The sequence below is a fragment of the Oncorhynchus tshawytscha genome, linkage group LG08 (genome assembly GCF_018296145.1).
Source record: "Oncorhynchus tshawytscha isolate Ot180627B linkage group LG08, Otsh_v2.0, whole genome shotgun sequence".
In the NCBI taxonomy this organism is placed as follows: Eukaryota; Metazoa; Chordata; class Actinopteri; order Salmoniformes; family Salmonidae; genus Oncorhynchus; species Oncorhynchus tshawytscha.
The window spans coordinates 83,566,412-83,588,113 of NC_056436.1; the positions used below are offsets into that span (position 1 = coordinate 83,566,412).

A 21,702-nucleotide genomic window follows, 5' to 3' on the forward strand; every position below is an offset into this window, starting at 1 on the left:
TCCTCTCGTCCTCCCTCCCTCCCTCCTTCCTTCGATCCCTCTCGTCCTCTCTCCCTCCCTCCTTCCTTCGATCCCTCTCGTCCTCTCTCCCTCCCTCCTTCCTTCGATCCCTCTCGTCCTCTCTCCCTCCCTCACCTCCTTCGATCCCTCTCGTCCTCCTGCCCTCCTTCCAGCCTGCAGCCTTCTACCTGCTCTCACTGGCCCGGAACTGAGCTTGGACAAACACACACATGCATTGTATCTGAGTTTGACGGCTGGCAGCTGAGAGTTTCATACACATCTGTGTTCTGTTTATTTGATTAACATAACTGTGTGAAATCATTCATTAATGTATCAAGAGCCTTCTGTTTGAGCATTGCCATTACTGTTAGTGTGTGTGTGTGTGTGTGTGTGTGTGTGTGTGTGTGTGTGTGTGTGTGTGTGTGTGTGTGTGTGTGTGTGTGTGTGTGTGTGTGTGTGTGTGTGTTAGTGTGTGTGTGTGTGTTAGTGTGTGTAATCTATGTTTTACAAGAGTGAGTGTATGCAGCGCAGGCCAGCACACATAACAAGCCTCTGTTGTGCATTCCATGTAGTTACCTTTTATATGTTTGTCTCACTCACACACACACACACACACACACACACACACACCAGACACACAGGAGGTGGGTGGTGAGTTCCTCCAGCCAGGCGGTATACTGTACCCAGGGGAAAGGGCTCTGGGGCAAGCTGAGGCGGTGTTGCCAGGTGAGATCATGGGAAACACATGTTATAGGGTGGACCCTGCTGGAAGAACACACAGCAGCTGGCTGTTAACTGCCACACGGCGGTAGGGAACCATTTCAGCCTCAGCTTCTGCTGATGGAAACTCCTCAACTTTCAGAACAACCTGGTGCTCCATCTGTGTCCGACCAGTTGGGTGTGACCGGCCATAACCTGAACCCTAAACGTTTTGTCCAACCTGTTCTGTGGCTCAGGGTACCATGACACAGAGTGGTCCAGCATTCGGAAGAACCTTTTCAAGAACCCTTTCTGGTTCCTTGTAAAACCCTTTTGAGTTCCATGTAAAACCCTTTCTGGTTCCATGTAAAACCCTTTTGAGTTCCATGTAAAACCCTTTCTGGTTCCATGTAAAACCCTTTTTAGTTCCAGGTAGAATGCTTTTAGTTCCAGGTAGAACCCTTTTGAGTTCCATGTAAAACCATTTTTAGTTCCAAGTAGAATGCTTTTGGTTCCAGGTAGAACCCTTTTTAGTTCTAGGTAGAATCCTTTTGGTTCCAGGTAGAACCCTTTTGAGTTCCATGTAAAACCCTTTCCCCAGCGGGTTCTATATGGAACCCAAAAGAGTTCTTTAAAGGGTTCTCCCAAATAAACCTTTCATGTTCTAGATAGTATCTTCAGATTCCCTTTCCTAAAGTCCTCTCTCTCGCTCTCTCCCCTCCTGAAAAGGATTTGCCAGTAGATTGTCAACATGATAAATGATGCTGACTGCTTGGCTAGCTTGATAGCCAATATTTTGAAAGTATGATGTTGACATGATCAGTCCAATCAAAGCTACGGTAGATATAATGTGATTTGACGTCATTGTGTCTGTGGCCAATGACCTTGAGCCTTCTTGGACGGGCACTTCTAATGTAAATCTGTCAGCACCCAAAGGGGGCTTGAACTGCCAAGCTCTCCCTGTAGATTCTGCATTGACGTAGTGTCCCCATGAGTGACAGATCACCGAGCCAATCACGGTGCAACTAGAGAAGATTACCAATACCTACGCTCTGTATTGAGGAAGCACTGAGCCAGGCTAAAAAACCTGCATTTTGGAGCTGCCTTTCTCAAGAAAGATAGAATGCTTGTATGCGGCTTTATTAACTCAAGGATTGTTTTTTTTTCTCACATTGTTTGCAAACAGATGAAAATTACAAAATTAATGCCAAAAATTAATGCCAAAATAACTTGCAAAACAGGCTCTGTCCCACCTGTCCTGATTGACGGCTCACCTCTGAATCTGTTTCAGAACACTGGAGGGTTCCAGAACACTGGAGGGTTCCAGAACACTGGAGGGTTCCAGAACACTGGAGGGTTCCAGAACACTGGTGTGACTCCTCTGTGAACAGGTTTCTCTCCAGACCAGCTGGATGGGCTGACAGTCCCTCAGATGTGGGGGCTACAGCCTATGTCTATAAGCCTGAGCATGACAACTGGCCTAGATTCTTGCCTCGACCCTGGTATCTAACTGCCACTGTCAATCAGTAAACCCACTGTATACTGTATCATTACGCTGGCAGATGGCTCGTCTTCCTCACACAAAATCTTTAAATGGAAATCAACAGAAGCCATAAAAATCACATTAAAGCTTATTTGCCAGTGAGATGTGACATGTGTGAACAGGGTTTGCCATTCTACTGCTTGACCCTATACAAGGCCCAGGGTGGGAGAGAGCAGCTCGGAAAGGGAATATGCATCACAAATTGCACACTATTCCATATATAGTGACTATATAAAGGAGTGAGCAGAACGAGGGAGGGATGGCCCGGAGTGAGAGATGAGTGTGAAAGCATCCTGAGGGCACATTATGTCACTCCACTTGGCAGAGCCACAGACTTGTTACATCACAACCCATTCATGATCAAATCAAAATCAAATCAAATCAAATCAAATTTTATTTGTCACATACACATGGTTAGCAGATGTTAATGCGAGTGTAGCGAAATGCTTGTGCTTCTAGTTCCGACAATGCAGTAATAACGAACAAGTAATCTAACTAACAATTCCAAAAAAACTACTGTCTTATACACAGTGTAAGGGGATAAAGAATATGTACATAAGGATATATGAATGAGTGATGGTACAGAGCAGCATAGGCAAGATACAGTAGATGATATCGAGTACAGTATATACATATGAGATGAGTATGTAAACCAAGTGGCATAGTTAAAGTGGCTAGTGATACATGTATTACATAAGGATGCAGTCAATGATATAGAGTACAGTATCTACGTATGCATATGAGATGAATAATGTAGGGTAAATAACATTATATAAGGTAGCATTGTTTAAAGTGGCTAGTGATATATTTACATCATTTCCCATCAATTCCCATTATTAAAGTGGCTGGAGTAGAGTCAGTGTCATTGACAGTGTGTTGGCAGTAGCCACTCAATGTTAGTGGTGGCTGTTTAACAGTCTGATGGCCTTGAGATAGAAGCTGTTTTTCAGTCTCTCGGTCCCAGCTTTGATGCACCTGTACTCACCTCGCCTTCTGGATGACAGCGGGGTGAACAGGCAGTGGCTTGGGTGGTTGATGTCCTTGATGATCTTTATGGCCTTCCTGTAGCATCGGGTGGTGTAGGTGTCCTGGAGGGCAGGTAGTTTGCCCCCGGTGATGCGTTGTGCAGACCTCACTACCCTCTGGAGAGCCTTACGGTTGAGGGCGGTGCAGTTGCCATACCAGGCGGTGATACAGCCCGCCAGGATGCTCTCGATTGTGCATCTGTAGAAGTTTGTGAGTGCTTTTGGTGACAAGCCGAATTTCTTCAGCCTCCTGAGGTTGAAGAGGCGCTGCTGCGCCTTCCTCACGATGCTGTCTGTGTGAGTGGACCAATTCAGTTTGTCTGTGATGTGTATGCCGAGGAACTTAAAACTTGCTACCCTCTCCACTACTGTTCCATCGATGTGGATGGGGGTGTTCCCTCTGCTGTTTCCTGAAGTCCACAATCATCTCCTTAGTTTTGTTGACGTTGAGTGTGAGGTTATTTTCCTGACACCACACTCCGAGGGCCCTCACCTCCTCCCTGTAGGCCGTCTCGTCGTTGTTGGTAATCAAGCCTACCACTGTTGTGTCGTCCGCAAACTTGATGATTGAGTTGGAGGCGTGCGTGGCCACGCAGTCGTGGGTGAACAGGGAGTACAGGAGAGGGCTCAGAACGCACCCTTGTGGGTCCCCAGTGTTGAGGATCAGCGGGGAGGAGATGTTGTTGCCTACCCTCACCACCTGGGGGCGGCCCGTCAGGAAGTCCAGTACCCAGTTGCACAGGGCGGGGTCGAGACCCAGGGTCTCGAGCTTGATGACGAGCTTGGAGGGTACTATGGTGTTGAATGCCGAGCTGTAGTCGATGAACAGCATTCTCACATAGGTATTCCTCTTGTCCAGATGGGTTAGGGCAGTGTGCAGTGTGGTTGAGATTGCATCGTCTGTGGACCTATTTGGGCGGTAAGCAAATTGGAGTGGGTCAAGGGTGTCAGGTAGGGTGGAGGTGATATGGTCCTTGACTAGTCTCTCAAAGCACTTCATGATGACGGATGTGAGTGCTACGGGGCGGTAGTCGTTTAGCTCAGTTACCTTAGCTTTCTTGGGAACAGGAACAATGGTGGCCCTCTTGAAGCATGTGGGAACAGCAGACTGGTATAGGGATTGGTTGAATATGTCCGTAAACACACCGGCCAGCTGGTCTGCGCATGCTCTGAGGGCGCGGCTGGGGATGCCGTCTGGGCCTGCAGCCTTGCGAGGGTTAACACATTTAAATGTCTTACTCACTTCGGCTGCAGTGAAGGAGAGACCGCATGTTTTCGTTGAAGGCCGTGTCAGTGGCACTGTATTGTCCTCAAAGCGGGCAAAAAAGTTATTTAGTCTGCCTGGGAGCAAGACATCCTGGTCCGTGACTGGGCTGGGTTTCTTCCTGTAGTTCGTGATTGACTGTAGACCCTGCCACATGCCTCTTGTGTCTGAGCCGTTGAATTGAGATTCTACTTTGTCTCTGTACTGGCGCTTAGCTTGTTTGATAGCCTTGCGGAGGGAATAGCTGCACTGTTTGTATTCAGTCATGTTACCAGACACCTTGCCCTGATTAAAAGCAGTGGTTCGCGCCTTCAGTTCCACACGAATGCTGCCATCAATCCACGGTTTCTGGTTAGGGAATGTTTTAATCGTTGCTATGGGAACGACATCTTCAACGCACGTTCTAATGAACTCGCACACCGAATCAGCGTATTCGTCAATGTTGTTGTCTGACGCAATACGAAACATCTCCCAGTCCACGTGATGGAAGCAGTCTTGGAGTGTGGAGTCAGCTTGGTCGGACCAGCGTTGGACAGACCTCAGCGTGGGAGCTTCTTGTTTTAGTTTCTGTCTGTAGGCAGGGATCAACAAAACTAATCATTTTAGTATATTTAGGTTCTGGGACAAACTCTGCCTTTTATAAATGCATTTCTATGTCATTTTATATGAGTTGATGAACTTTCATTCAAAAGGTTAAGTTGTAGCAACCTCATGATGGGTTTAGGGAAAATGTTAGTATCGTGTAGTAGCCTAAACCTGTCACTGTTACATTGAACTGGGTGAATATGAATGACAGTAACCTAAACCTATCACTGTTACATTGAACTGGGTGAATATGAATGACAGTAACCTAAACCTGTCACTGTTACATTGAACTGGGTGAATATGAATGACAGTAACCTAAACCTATCACTGTTACATTGAACTGGGTGAATATGAATGACAGTAACCTAAACCTGTCACTGTTACATTGAACTGGGTGAATGGAATATGAATGACAGTAACCTAAACCTGTCACTGTTACATTGAACTGGGTGAATGGAATATGAATGACAGTAACCTAAACCTGTCACTGTCACATTGAACTGGGTGAATGGAATATGAATGACAGTAACCTAAACCTGTCACTGTCACATTGAACTGGGTGAATATGAATGACAGTAACCTAAACCTGTCACTGTCACATTGAACTGGGTGAATATGAATGACAGTAACCTAAACCTATCACTGTTACATTGAACTGGATGAATGGAATATGAATGACAGTCATCCAATAAGCTGTAATAGAAATATGCCGTGCTCAAGAAAAAAACAAAAACAGTCTCCCTCATCTTAAACAGCACCAACCACCACTGTTAGGCTATGCCTTGTTATTGGGCTACAATCCTACAATAAAAATAGAAAAAAAGCTATTGATCCTCTGTGGATAGATGATAGTCCTTCTAATAGTTTTGTAGGCTTTTCTGAATTATTTAATTTCTTTCTGAATAGACAGCAGTAGTTCTATAACTTTAGCAAATTTATTTAAATTAAATCGGGTGTTCTGACGCTCCTCCAGAACCTTTTGCGCAGCTATGATTCTATAGGTAATAAATGATGAAGGACCCTTCCTTCCTCTGGCTATGATTCTATAGGTAATAAATGATGAAGGACCCTTCCTTCCTCTGGCTATGATTCTATAGGTAATAAATGATGAAGGACCCTTCCTTCCTCTGGCTATGATTCTATAGGTAATAAATGATGAAGGACCCTTCCTCTGGCTATGATTCTATAGGTAATACATGATGAAGGACCCTTCCTTCCTCTGGCTATGATTCTATAGGTAATAAATGATGAAGGACCCTTCCTTCCTCTGGCTATGATTCTATAGGTAATAAATGATGAAGGACCCTTCCTCTGGCTATGATTCTATAGGTAATAAATGATGAAGGACCCTTCCTTCCTCTGGCTATGATTCTATAGGTAATAAATGATGAAGGACCCTTCCTTCCTCTGGCTATGATTCTATAGGTAATAAATGATGAAGTGCAATTCTATAGGTAATAAATGATGAAGGACCCTTCCTTCCTCTGGCTATGATTCTATAGGTAATAAATGATGAAGGACCCTTCCTCTGGCTATGATTCTATAGGTAATACATGATGAAGGACCCTTCCTTCCTCTGGCTATGAATCTATAGGTAATAAATGATGAAGGACCCTTCCTTCCTCTGGCTATGATTCTATAGGTAATAAATGATGAAGGACCCTTCCTTCCTCTGGCTATGATTCTATAGGTAATAAATAATGAAGTGCAACACTGGAGAGATGAGAGTTGCAGGCTCATGTCTATAAGAGCAGAGAGATGAGAGTTGCAGGCTCATGTCTATAAGAGCAGAGAGATGAGAGTTGCAGGCTCACGTCTATAAGAGCAGAGAGATGAGAGTTGCAGGCTCACGTCTATAAGAGCAGAGAGATGAGAGTTGCAGGCTCACGTCTATAAGAGCAGAGAGAGGGAGATAAATTATAGAAAGTGAATCTCAATCTAGTTATGACTCTCACACACAGCCATGGCCAACGAATTGTTCTCAAACATTAGACTGCAAAACCATAAGCCAGGCCCAACCCAAACCATCCCTTAGAATATCAGGCCCGGCCTGAAAATCTACTTTTTCCACATTTTTTTTTTTTGGGGGGGGCAGGATAATTTTGAGCTCTTTTATTATAATTTTTACACAATAACTGTTCATGCCACGAGAGGTACCCGATCCGGCCAAAATAGGTTCCAGTCCAAAATGGAGAAGTACCAGATCCAGTGGGATCCGGCTTAAATTAAACACTTGTTCTCTCTACAATATAAGAATGAATAATAGCACAGATATTGAGACCAACGGTGCGTTTAAATAGAATTGATCATCCGCAGACTTAACATTTGTCCAATACAGAGGAGTTGTACTTGCTTCATTTAACAGCATTATATAGCCTAGCTACCACCCAGTTCTGAACATGCTGATTTCATTCAACACAATGCAACACCATCTGCCTAAATGATTTATCTGGGCTGCTAAACTGAAGAATTACTAGAAATACTAGAATCGTTGGAGTTTAGCACTCAACAGTAGAAGCAGTGATGGGTGAGATGGGGCCAGAGTCCCATTCTGCTGTGACTAACACCTCTACAGTCTCTATAGGTGAGATGGGGCCAGAGTCCCATTCTGCTGTGACTAACACCTCTACAGTCTCTATAGGTAAGATGGGGCCAGAGTCCCATTCTGCTGTGACTAACACCTCTACAGTCTCTATAGGTGGGATGGGGCCAGAGTCCCATTCTGCTGTGACTAACACCTCTACAGTCTCTATAGGTGGGATGGGGCCAGAGTCCCATTCTGCTGTGACTAACACCTCTACAGTCTCTATAGGTGAGATGGGGCCAGAGTCCCATTCTGCTGTGACTAACACCTCTACAGTCTCTATAGGTGGGATGGGGCCAGAGTCCCATTCTGTTGTGACTAACACCTCTACAGTCTCTATAGGTGGGATGGGGCCAGAGTCCCATTCTGCTGTGACTAACACCTCTACAGTCTCTATAGGTGAGATGGGGCCAGAGTCCCATTCTGCTGTGACTAACACCTCTACAGTCTCTATAGGTGGATGGGGCCAGAGTCCCATTCTGCTGTGACTAACACCTCTACAGTCTCTATAGGTGGGATGGGGCCAGAGTCCCATTCTGCTGTGACTAACACCTCTACAGTCTCTATAGGTGAGATGGGATGTTAACAGTCAGTCCCAGATTCATGTCTGCTCTGAGGGAACACCTCTACAGTCTCTAAAGGTGAGATGGGGCCAGAGTCCCATTCTGCTGTGACTAACACCTCTACAGTCTCTATAGGTGGGATGGGGCCAGAGTCCCATTCTGTTGTGGCTAACACCTCTACAGTCTCTATAGGTGGGATGGGGCCAGAGTCCCATTCTGCTGTGACTAACACCTCTACAGTCTCTATAGGTGAGATGGGGCCAGAGTCCCATTCTGCTGTGACTAACACCTCTACAGTCTCTATAGGTGGGATGGGGCCAGAGTCCCATTCTGCTGTGACTAACACCTCTACAGTCTCTATAGGTGAGATGGGATGTTAACATGTCAGGATATCAGATTCATGTCTGCTCTGAGGGAAAGCCCCTGCTGTATAAGACAAGACTGATCCTATTACTGTCACTGGTGCTGTGTAGTGAAAGGTTAGCCATGTCATAGTGAGAGGTTAGCCATGTCATATTGAGAAGTTAGCCATGTCATAGTGAGAGGTTAGCCATGTCATATTGAGAAGTTATCCATGTCATATTGAGAAGTTAGCCATGTCATAGTGAGAAGTTAGCCATGTCATATTGAGAAGTTAGCCATGTCATAGTGAGAAGTTAGCCATGTCATATTGAGAAGTTAGCCATGTCATAGTGAGAAGTTAGCCATGTCATAGTGAGAAGTTAGCCATGTCATATTGAGAGGTTAGCCATGTCATAGTGAGAGGTTAGCTATGTTATAGTGAGAGGTTAGCCATGTCATAGTGAGAGGTTAGCCATGTTATAGTGAGAGGTTAGCCATTTCATAGTGAGAGGTTAGCCATGTCATAGTGTGTAGTGAGAGGTTAGCAATGTCATAGTGAGAGGCTAGCCATGTCATAGTGAGAGGTTAGCCATGTCATAGTGAGAGGCTAGCCATGTCATAGTGTGTAGTGAGAGGCTAGCCATGTCATAGTGTGTAGTGAGTAGTGAGTAGGGTTGTTACGGTGACCGTATTACCGTCACACTGACGGTCACGAGGCATGACCGCAGTCAAATTCCAAGTGACCATTTAGTCACAGTAATTAGACTTCTCCAAGCTCTGTTGCTGCTGATGGTCATTAGTAGCCTACCAAACGTTCTAACCGCCTGGGACTCAGCACTCTACTGTCCCTCTAATCACTTAATGTAAATATAATCGAAAAACTAATCTCATGTTGTGCAACATTTCTACAGGCTATGCAATTGCGTGAGAAAACAGAGTGATGTCCTCTATTAAAAAGAGGAGGATCCCATCAGCTTTCTATAGGTTAGGCCTACTATATTTATTTCTAAACTTTCCTAATATTAAGCGCATTGCTTCACTTTACAACAGGAGTATAGCCTACCTGGCTGGCATGAAAAGTGTTCTTCATTCACTTTTTAAGTGCATAGATTACATTTGTTTTGCGACTTTTTCTAATGATATGATTCGATAAGGTTTGTATCACAACTAAAGTTGCCAAATAACTTCTTAAAATTAAGAGCATGAATCTGCTTTACAACAGGTGTGTGACTTTCAAGTTAGGGGAAATAATTGTAACTATAAAATGCATCTATAATAAAAGCATTACATGCATAATCACATTTGCGGTCACTTTTTGAGTGGTGCTTTCCAGCTAATTGATTGCATTTTGAACATTGTCGTTAATAGCCTACTGCCGTGTGCACATTTCTGCGCTTATAATATGAAATAAATTGCCTAATAGTTTATCAACATTATAAGCTAAGCTTTATAAGCTAAACTAAGCTTTTTTATGTTAGTGGTTGTATTAATTAGATATATCGCATCCCACTAATGTCCCAATATTTATTAAAATAGAATAGGTCAACTTTTGTACAATAGGGGATAGTAGATTGACATACTGTAGGCTAGTACTTTTGCTGTTAGTTAGGCCTACTCATCTTGTTGGCTGACGATAAGTAAATGTGGACAGTTCTTCCAATATCTTCATTACGGCCACACAAGGGGGATGACGCTGGGAAATTCAAGGCCTGCTGAGAATGTTATCAAGTGCTTGTCAAATTGTGAATGAGAGACTGATGAAGTGTGTGCAGCCTGCATACACAAAAAAACACAAAGCACAGCTCGTGCCTTTCATGTGACTTTTTTCATATCCTCATTTAAAGTCACGTCATGCTGCTTTAGAATGTATTAAAAGTCTAAACACAACGTTTGGGAGCCCAACACTTCCTCTGGTACTCCTCCTGCCCAACGTTTGGGAGCCTTACACTTCCTCTGGTACTCCTCCAGCCCAACGTTTGGGAGCCCAACACTTCCTCTGGTACTCCTCCAGCCCAACGTTTGGGAGCCCAACACTTCCTCTGGTAAGCCCAACGTTTGGGAGCCTTACACTTCCTCTGGTACTTCCAGCCCAACGTTTGGGAGCCCAACACTTCCTCTGGTACTCCTCCAGCCCAACGTTTGGGAGCCTTACACTTCCTCTGGTAATAGCCCAACGTTTGGGAGCCTTACACTTCCTCTGGTATAATCCAGCCCAACGTTTGGGAGCCTTACACTTCCTCTGGTACTCCTCCAGCCCAACGTTTGGGAGCCCAACACTTCCTCTGGTACTCCTCCAGCCCAACGTTGGGAGCCTTACACTTCCTCTGGTACTGCCCAACGTTTGGGAGCCCAACACTTCCTCTGGTACTCCTCCAGCCCACGTTTGGGAGCCCAACACTTCCACTGGTACTCCTCCAGCCCAACGTTTGGGAGCCTTAACTTCCTCTGGTACTCCTCCAGCCCAACGTTGGGATTAATTCCTCTGGTACTCCTCCAGCCCAACGTTTGGGAGCCTTACACTTCCTCTGGTACTCCTCCAGCCCAACGTTTGGGAGCCTTACACTTCCTTGGTACAATCCAGCCCAACGTTTGGGAGCCTTGACACTTCTCTGGTACTCTCCAGCCCAACGTTTGGGAGCCTTTTGCTCTGGTACTTAGCCCAACGTAGCCTTACACTCCTCTGGTACTCCTCCAGCCCAACGTTTGGGAGCCCAAATTCCTCTGGTACAGTTCTTCAGCCCAACGTATCCTTACACTTCCTCTGGTACTCCTCCAGCCCAACGGGGAGCCCAACACTTCCTCTGGTACTCCTCCAGCCCAACGTTTGGGAGCCCAACACTTCCACTGGTACTCCTCCAGCCCAACGTTTGGGAGCCTTACACTTCCTCTGGTACAGCCCAACGTTGGGATCCTTACACTTCCTCTGGTACTGATCCAGCCCAACGTTTGGGAGCCTGCACTTCACTGGTAAAAAAAACACAACGTTTGGGAGCCCACAGCCTCTGGTGCCCTCCAGCCCAACGTGAGCCTTTTTCCTCTGGTACTCCTCATTTAAAGCCTCACTTCCTCTGGTACTCCTCCAGCCCAATGTTTGGGATTAAAAGTCCTCCAGCCCAACGTTTGGGAGCCCAACACTTCCTCTGGTACTCCTCCAGCCCAACGTTTGGGAGCCTTACACTTCCTCTGGTACTCCTCCAGCCCAACGTTTGGGAGCCTTACACTTCCTCTGGTACTCCTCCAGCCCAACGTTTGGGATCCCAACACTTCCACTGGTACTCCTCCAGCCCAACGTTTGGGAGCCCAACACTTCCACTGGTACTCCTCCAGCCCAACGTTTGGGAGCCCAACACTTCCTCTGGTACTCCTCCAGCCCAACGTTTGGGAGCCCAACACTTCCTCTGGTACTCCTCCAGCCCAACGTTTGGGAGCCCAACACTTCCACTGGTACTCCTCCAGCCCAACGTTTGGGAGCCCAACACTTCCTCTGGTACTCCTCCAGCCCAACGTTTGGGAGCCTTACACTTCCTCTGGTACTCCTCCAGCCCAACGTTTGGGAGCCTTACACTTCCTCTGGTACTCCTCCAGCCCAATGTTTGGGAGCCTTACACTTCCTCTGGTACTCCTCCAGCCCAATGTTTGGGAGCCTTACACTTCCTCTGGTACTCCTCCAGCCCAACGTTTGGGAGCCCAACACTTCCTCTGGTACTCCTCCAGCCCAACGTTTGTATCACAACTAAAACGGCATAAATAACTATGTTTCTTTGTCAACCTCTCAACACCGTGTGTTCAGATGTGCGCTATCGTTTGTAGAATATATCCTTTGTATTTTATTCAGTTATGTTCATTTCTATTCTTTATACTATAAAACATTATACCACATAATTCTAAGTAAATCTTGCCTGCTAAATGAAGTAGTGTAGCCCACAGACATACTGTATGGCATAGCCACATCAGGACCTAACATAAGGAAAACTCAAGAGTATGCGATTCTGTTCTTCTGAAAATAGACTACATTTTTTCTCATTATAATGCTTCTTTAGACCTGTCTAAAATAAATCATGGATTTACTGTGATGGTGTAGACTATATTAAATAGATTTAATATGTAGATGTTCCCAAAGATCAGCATCAGTGGCTTTGTGTGGTTCGTCAGGAGATTTTAAATGTGTTTATGTTAATTAACGGGGTCAATTACTGTGAGAACGGCAGCTATTTGCTTGACAATCACCGGCTGACAACATTTCATGACCTCCACAGCCCTAGTAGTGAGACATTAGTCTTGTCATTAAGTGTGTGTGTGTGTGGGTGTGTGTGTGTGTGTGTGTGTGCACGCGCGTTGTGTGTGTGTGTGTGCGTGCGCGTGTGTGTGTGCACGCGCGTTGTGTGTGTGTGCGTGCGTGTGTGTGCGCGTGTGTGCGCGTTTTGTGTGCGTGTGTGTGCGTGTGTGTGTGTGTGCGTTGTGTGTGTGTGTGTGTGTGTGTGTGTGTGTGTGTGTGTGTGTGTGTGTGTGTGTGCGTGTGTGTGTGTGTGTGTGTGTGTGTGTGTGTGTGTGTGTGTGTGTGTGTGTGTGTGTGTGTGTGTGGACCCCATCAGCCCCCTGTTGCGATGTTAGCTAGGCTAAACAGGATAGATAAATCATCCCTTATCCATTTGGCTCCAACCATAACCAATTCTCTCATCAAGGTATAAAAACACTACCCACATCTACAGAACTGTAACTTTGTTTCAGCCGTCATATCAGAGGCACTTCTGTCCTGGGGTTGTCCTAAATGGCACCCAATAAAGTATTATTCTGCTTCTCCTACTATTTATGGGCCCAGGTCAAAAGTAGTGCACTATGTAGGGAATAGGGTTCTATAGGGCTCTGGTCAAAAGTAGTGCACTATGTAGGGAATAGGGTGCCATTGGGCCCTGGTCAAAAGTAGTGCACTATGTAGGGAATAGGGTGCCATTTCAGACGTATACATTTCAGTTGTTATATCAGAGGCACTTCTGTACACTGTATGCACTGCATACAGAACAGTATGTATCTCAAGGTTCAGCACAGCTGTTATACCAGAGGCACTTCTGTATACTGTATGCACTGCATACAGAACAGTATGTATCTCAAGGTTCAGCACAGCTGTTATACCAGAGGCACTTCTGTATACTGTATGCACTGCATACAGAACAGTATGTATCTCAAGGTTCAGCACAGCTGTTATACCAGAGGCACTTCTGTATACTGTATGCACTGCATACAGAACAGTATGTATCTCAAGGGTCAACAACAATAGAAGCTTTTTAACGTATCAGTTGATCCACCCAAGTCCCCTGACTGTCCCCTGAAGTGTTTATTCAACAGCCCCCCCCAACAACAATAACAGGGCGATATTGAAGCCAAACAGGGACAGACCACACACCGTTTTCTGCCTGAGCACAGTGGCAGTCCATCTCCTTCTCTAACGCCCTTACTGAGTACAGAGAGAGCAGGTTGTGCCCCCAAAACGGCACCTTGTTCCCTACATAGTGCACTACTTTTGACCAGGGCCCATAGGGCTCTATACAGTATAGGCTATATGGTACCACTTGGGACGCAGCCTACTGTGCGTTGAATTCAAACTGAAACGTTTTATAACAAGCTAGTCATCAGTACCTCTTTGTTTGAGCTTGTTTGTTAGGGTTTGAAATACGAACGACAAGTCTGATTTGTCTGATGTGAAACTGAGCTAAAGAGGGTTGTCATGTAACGCTAGGAGAGCGAGAAGGGGGGAGGGTATAGTAATAGCCTACACTGCTGTAGCAGGGCTGGGACCACGGCAACCTAACCAACAGTGCCGTGCAAAGGTATTCATCCCCCTTGCCATTATTTTCCTATTTTGTTGCATTACAACCTGTAATTTAAATTGATTTTTATTTGGATTTCATGTAATGGACATACACAAAATAGTCCAAATTGGTGATATTAAAAAATAACTTGTTTCAAAAAATGATATAAAAGACAAAAAAGAAAAGTGGTGCATGTATTCACCCCATAGGACACCTCTAAATAAGATCTGGTGAAACCAATTACCTTCAGAAGTCACATAATTAGTCAAATAAAGTGCACCTGTGTGCAATCTAAGTGTCACATGATCGGTCACATGATCTCAGTACATATACACCTGTTCTGAAAGGCCCCAGAGTCTGCAACACCACAAATCAAGGGGAACCACCAAGCAAGTGGCATCATGAAGACCAATGAGCTCTTCAAACAGGTCAGGGACAAAGTTGTGAAGTACAGATCAGGGTTGGGTTATAAAAAAATATCAGAAACTTTGAACATCCCACAGAGCACCATTAAATCTTTTATTTAAAAATGGAAAGAATATGGCACCACAACAAACCTGCCAAGAGAGTGCCGCCCACCAAAACTCACAGACCAGACAAGGAGGGAATTAATCAGAGAGGCAACAAAGAGACCAAAGTTAACCCTGAAGGAGCTGCAAAGCTCCATAGTGGAGATTGGAGTATCTGTCCATAGGACCACTTTGAGCCGTACACTGTACAGAGCTGGGCTTTATGGAAGAGTGGCCAGAAAAAAAGACATTGCTTCAAGAAAAAAATAAGCAAACACGTTTGGTGTTTGCCAAAATGTATGTGGGAGACTCCCCAAACATATGGAAGAAGGTACTCTGGTCAGATGAGACTAAAATGTAGATTTTTGGCCATCAAGGAAAACGTTATGTCTGTCGCAAACCCAGCACCTCCCATCACCCTAAGAATACCATCCCCACAGTGAAGCATGGTGTTGGCTGCATCATGCTGTGGGGATGTTTTTCATTGGCAGGGACTGATAAACTGGTCAGAATTGAAGGAATGATGGGAAATTCTTGAAAATACAGGGAAATTCTTGAGGGAAACCTGTTTGAGTCTTCCAGAGATTTGAGACTGGAACGGAGGTTCACCTTCCAGCAGGACAATGACCCTAAGCATAGAGCTAAAGCAAGACTGGAGTGGTTTAAGGGGTAACATTTAAATGTCTTGGAATGGCCTAGTCAAAGCCCAGACATCAATCCAATTGAGAATCTGTGGTATGATTTAAGGATTGCTGTACACCAGCGGAACCCATCCAACTTGTAGGAGCTGGAGCAGTTTTGCCTTGAGGAATGGGCAAAAATGTCAGTGGCTAGATGTGCCAAGTTTATGGAGACATACCCCAAGAGACTTGCAGCTGTAATTGCGGCAAAAGGTGGCTCTACAAAGTATTGACTTTGGGGGGTGAATGGTTATGCACGCTCAAGTTTTCCATTTTTTTGTCTTATTTCTTGTTTGTTTCACCCCCCAAAAATATTTTGCGTCTTCAAAGTGGTAGGCATGTTGTGTAAATCAAATTATACAAACCCCCAAAACATCCATTTTAATTCCAGGTTGTAAGGCAACAAAATAGGAAAAAATGCCAAGGAGGGTGAATACTTTCGCCAGCTACTCTAATCCACTCAACAGTACAGTCCACAGTACAGTCCACAGCAGGGCTGGAGCCACGGCACTCTAACCTAATACACTCTACAGTACAGTCCACAGTACAGTCCACAGTACAGTCCACAGTACAGTCCACAGCAGGGCTGGAGCCACGGCACTCTAACCTAATACACTCTACAGTACAGTCCACAGTACAGTCCACAGTACAGTCCACAGCTGGGCTTGAGCCACGGCACTCTAACCTAATACACTCTACAGTACAGTCCACAGTACAGTCCACAGCTGGACTGGAGCCACGGCACTAACCTAATACACTCTACAGTACAGTCCACAGCTGCCTCTTTAGACAGACACTGATTGGCTGTTATGGGGATACTGGATTTGGTTAGTTGTTCTCTCTCAGACTATACAGAGAGAAGAGATATAATGATACATTCAATCTAGAAATACTGTATGACCTGCTCGGTTGTAGTAAAACAGCAATTGATCTAAACAGTGCTCAGATGCAACAGGGCAGGAAAATAGGCCCAGATAAAAGGCCAGGATAATAAGTTAGGATAATAGGCCAGGATAATAGGCCAGGATATTAGGCCAGGATAAAAGGCCAGGATAATAGGCCAGGATAATAGGCCAGGATAATAGGCCAGGATAAAAGGCCAGGATAATAAGTCAGGATAAAAGGCCAGGATAATAAGTCAGCATAAAAGGCCAGGATAATAGGCCAGGATAAAAGGCCAGGCTAATAAGTCAGGATAAAAGGCCAGGATAATAAGTCAGCATAAAAGGCCAGGATAATAAGTCAGGATAAAAGGCCAGGATAATAAGTCAGGATAAAAGGCCAGGATAATAGGCCAGGATAATAGGCCAGGATAAAAGGCCAGGATAATAGGCCAGGATAAAAGGCCAGGATAATAAGTCAGGATAAAAGGCCAGGATAATAAGTCAGGATAAAAGGCCAGGATAATAGGCCAGGATAATAGGCCAGGATAAAAGGCCAGGATAATAGGCCAGGATAAAGGCCAGGATAATAGGCCAGGATAATAGGACCTTTTCGTGGAAGAAGGAAAACAAAAAGAGGGAAGTGGTTATAACCGTAAGGGACCACAGGACAATTCATTATTTGTATTTAATTCAACATTATGTTTAAAAAAAATGTACTGAAGCATTAGCTGTATTTTTTTTGTACAGATTATACTGTAGGGCATGCAGCCACAGGAGGTTGGTGGCACCTTAATTGGGGAGGACGGACTCGTGGTAATGACTGGAGTGGAATGGTATCCATACATTAAAAATACACATGGTTTCCATGTCTTTGATGCCATTCCATTCACGGCGTTCCAGACATTATTATGAGCTGTCCTCCCCTTCACCAGCCTCCACTGCATGCACCAGTATCATGCTAATCCTCCAGATACGTATCAAATCATGACGGCTGCTAATATGATGTTCTACTCAATTACCCATAAAGTGATCCAATACTTCAACATCACCACATTGTCCAGATCTGGTGATTATTCTGATTTAAAAAAAAAAAAAAAAATGTAACCAGGAAAGGACCCTTTGCAAGGGGGGACCTGGCAAGAGATCAACAGGAAGTAGTCTGCGTGTACAACAACAACAACACAAGAACAGAATACAATTCCTTAAAACCGTGGTCAATCCTATTATTATTATAATCTTGTGGAGCCCATATAAACTAATGTGTGAGAATTAGATCTACAAGTTAAATTCAAATCAACATGACATTTTCAACATGAGTGTTATTAACTGGGAGAGTGCCGCTGACCGTACTCGAGCACTGAGCAGTGGAACTCGGACTGTTTTCTACGCCACAGATTTACTACAGGACTCTGCTGACTGTATGAGTTTTGATTTTAAAAGTCAAACCTTATTGAGCTCGATTGCTTATCTAAAATGTCACCAATTAACATAATATTTTAGCAACATCTGACATATGCTTTGATTTACAATCTTCAGCAACGTAAAACACAAGCCGCCGAACCGTACAGTAGCCGAGCCCAAAGGCCAGCAGGTGGCGACATTGAGTCATATTCATTTTACCATCCAAATGCATTGTATGCAGCCAGCAATACATTTGTATCCCTCGTAAAAAAACGTACATTCAGGCTGCATAGGGATCGATTTCCTCCTTTACTTTATTTAATGGCGAGAAGGCGGAAAGACATTTTCCTTATGAAACACCATTTTCCATCAACATGCTAGACTGCCTAAATGCAAATCCTGGGTGTTATGTATGGTGTTAAGCCAATCAGGTTGAAACTATTAAAAAAAATCCTATTTACAACAACTGCCTACCAGGGAACAGTGGGTTAACTGCCTCGTTCAGGGGCAGAACAAAATATTTTTTACCTTGTCAGCTTGGGAAATCGATCCAGCAATCTTTTGGTTACTGGCCCAACGCTCTAACCCCTGGGCTACCTGCCAACCCGGGGATATTACCTGCCTCCCCTGGGCTACCTGCGGCCCCTGGGCTATTACCTGCCGCCCCTGGGCTATTACCTGCCGCCCCTGGGCTATTACCTGCCTCCCCTAGGCTATTACCTGCCTCCCCTAGGCTATTACCTGCCTCCACTGGGCTATTACGTGCTGCCCCTGGGCTATTACCTGCCTCCCCTGGGCTATTACCTGCCTCCCTAGGCTACCTAATTAATTATCCCTACGCTACCTGCCGCCCCTGGCTTACCTGCCGCCTCTAGGCTACCTAATTAATTCTCCCTTGGCTACCTGACGCCCCTAGGGATTCTGTTTATTTTATGCATGTTTCTTTTATTGGCATCACATTAGTGGAAACCAGCACTGTTCTCAGGGCAGACCTGGTTTTACCTAGGATATGTTTGAGTCATGTCGGGGACAATCTTAGCATTTTAGCTTAACCTTTACCTAATTCTCCTAACCTGCCATGTTAATTCTCCTAATTTTCTGTGTACATTCTCTTAACCTGCTACGAAAAGTCTCTTCTGCTAGTAAAAACCGGCAGACGTGCCCTGAGAACAGTCTTGGTGTCCACTAATGGGACACAGGTTACGCTTCGAACACACCGACAGTTTAATTTCATTTTGGTACACCAGAATTACATTCATTTCTAATGAAACACATAGTTTGACACATACTTTGGATAAATCCAACCTATGGACCACACCGAACGCACTGCAACTGCAGCATTGTGTTGCAGAGGCAGAGGCAGTGCGTTCGGTGTGGTCCATAGGTTGGATTTATCCAAAGTATGTGTCAAACTGTATGTGTAGATGGCTTGACAGAAATGGTAGCAGAGAGTGAACGTTGATCTCTTGTTGCATATATATCCAGATGATGCTGTGTACAATTTTGCGCAAAAACCATGTCCGTGTGTTGGAAGCATTACGGTGAAAAAACAGACTGCTGCAACCTGATTGGCTGAATGCGTTTTACACAACATCCGAGATGAGCATTTAGCCACCCTATCATGGTGGTGTAACATTGTTTCATACGGAAAGTAGGCATATTTTGCCTTTTTTTTCTTTTTCTCACCATTAAATAAAGTTGAGGAAATCAAAGCCTATGCAGCCTGAATGGAGAATGTTTTAGCTACGAACCAGTCCACGAGGGATACGAATGTATTGACAGCTGCATACAATGCGTTTTGGAGGGTAAAATTAAAACTACTCAATATCGCCATCTGCCGGCCTTTGTACTAACAGTAGCATATGCTTCAGTCAGACAACAAGGCTATTGTCCACTAAATGGCACATCATGACAAACCACACATTCCAAAGGCGCGAGGTGATAACAGCTAGCTATTGACCATTGAATCATTATATTCTATTGATCATTGGAATGACAATCCATAATTGCCACTGTTATTAATCAAATGACATTCCGGCTATGCCAATGGCACAAATCATTACCCCACATAGCATACACGTGCAATTGGGTTGTTGTTTGTTTCGTTAATAAGCTATAGGCTATAGCCAGCACAACACAACAACCGATCAACACAATCCTTCGATTGGCAAAACAAACACTGGATCCAGCGGAACCTTACAACATCTATTTACAATAGAATATAATGGAATAAAATAAAGTTATATTCGATCGGTCTATTTAAAGTTATAATGCATTCCGGTGTAGATTATTTCAATAACAGCCAGCATACCTCTGACATATATATTCTGATTGTCTGTCAACTCTTCTCACTGATGCAGATCCTCTCTCTCATAAAGCGAAAGACTAACACAAATAGGAGAATGTTATGTAGTGATTTCCCAATAATAGCAAAAGTCGCCTACTGTCTTCTCCCAGTTAAATTATCAGACTCGCTTTCCCCCACCAAGCGCTGCAGAATAAACCTGACACCGACCGACACTCACTCACTGAGACAGCGCGATGGGAGGGGTTGGAGGCACCTACCAGCTTTATATGCCCAACATTCTTTTCTTCTGTCATCTTGAAAGCAGTCGAAATCGAAGTTAAGAAACACTTGGATCGAACACAAGTGGAAGAGCCTCGGTTATGTGCCACAAACAGCGTCGCTCCGTTCTGTTCTGTTCTGTTCCGCTCGCTTTCGACGCAAGCAACGGCAAACCTCGCCGGCGGCGCAGGCACCCACCGTCTGTGAGAGCTCACAGACTTGAATATTTAACTTTGGAAAAATGAGAAACCTGCTAAGAGAGAGAGAGAAGAGGCAGACAATCACAGGAAAGCAGCTCCTCCTACCAATACAATGCGAAAAGCCAAAGAAACAAATCGGGTTCCACAAGCGCAGCGCAGGCAGGCGGACTGCTCTAGCCACACTGGGCAGTAGAGAGATCCATTGTAACCAACCCCTAACCTCCCCTCCGACCCATCACTGTAAATGTCAACTTAATGGAATTGATGGGATCGTTAATGACAATGGAATTCCCTCGTCCTCTAATGACGATGATAGGTCTACGGTGGGCTACTAACCCTTATTATAATCTAATGGAACTCTACTGTATGATGCAATAAAGGTAATGGAAGTTTAACGCAGTTAGGGACCGATCGAAATTTACTGGGGGGGGGGGTCCAAAGTCGCTCCATCCAATAGTTGACGTTCAGGTGAGGAAGTCTGTTTCACGCCGACCAGAGTTACTCCTATAATGTAACAATATAATAATTCTCTTTATACAAAATATTCTGATGTAATTTTAACGAATGAGCCTCCAACTGTATATCTGAATAGCAGATGCAGTAGCCATCTGACATAAATTAATGCATGTCGATGTCGTAGCAGGTCACCAGCAAATCTCTCTCTCTCTATCTCTCTAAGGTCTAAGCTTCTCTTCCTTTATTAAGAATGTATGTATATATAAATGGGGTGGCAGGGTAGCCCAGTGGTTAGTGCGTTGGACTAGTAACTAGAAGGTTGCAAGTTCAAACCCCCGAGCTGACAAGGTACAGTTAACCTGCTGTTCCTAGGCCGTCATTGAAAATAAGAATTTCTTCTTAACTGACTTGCCTAGTTAAATAAATGTAAAAAAAAAATACAGTTGAAGTCAGAAGTTTACATCCACTTAGGTTGGAGTCATTAAAACTCATTTTTCAACCACTCCACAAACAGATTATTTCACTGATAATTCACTGTATCACAATTCCAGTGGGTCAGAAGTTTACATACACTAAGTTGACTGTGCCTTTAAA

At 44.6% G+C, this 21,702-nt stretch overlaps 1 protein-coding gene across 3 annotated transcripts in view; it reads right to left on the reverse strand.

Annotated features, from left to right (window-relative positions):
• The window catches only part of LOC112257051 (probable E3 ubiquitin-protein ligase MID2), a 213,253-nt gene extending 192,400 nt beyond the window's left edge, over nucleotides 1–20,853 (reverse strand). For 2 of the 3 annotated variants that reach the window (XM_042326121.1, XM_042326119.1), the window contains exon 1: nucleotides 20,452–20,853. The gene's annotated coding sequence lies outside the window, so the exon portion shown is untranslated. Of the gene's footprint in view, nucleotides 1–20,197; nucleotides 20,385–20,451 lie in introns of those variants that run through there. The other variant, XM_042326120.1, reaches the window with a different exon arrangement.
• Nucleotides 20,854–21,702: the final 849 nt, after the last annotated feature.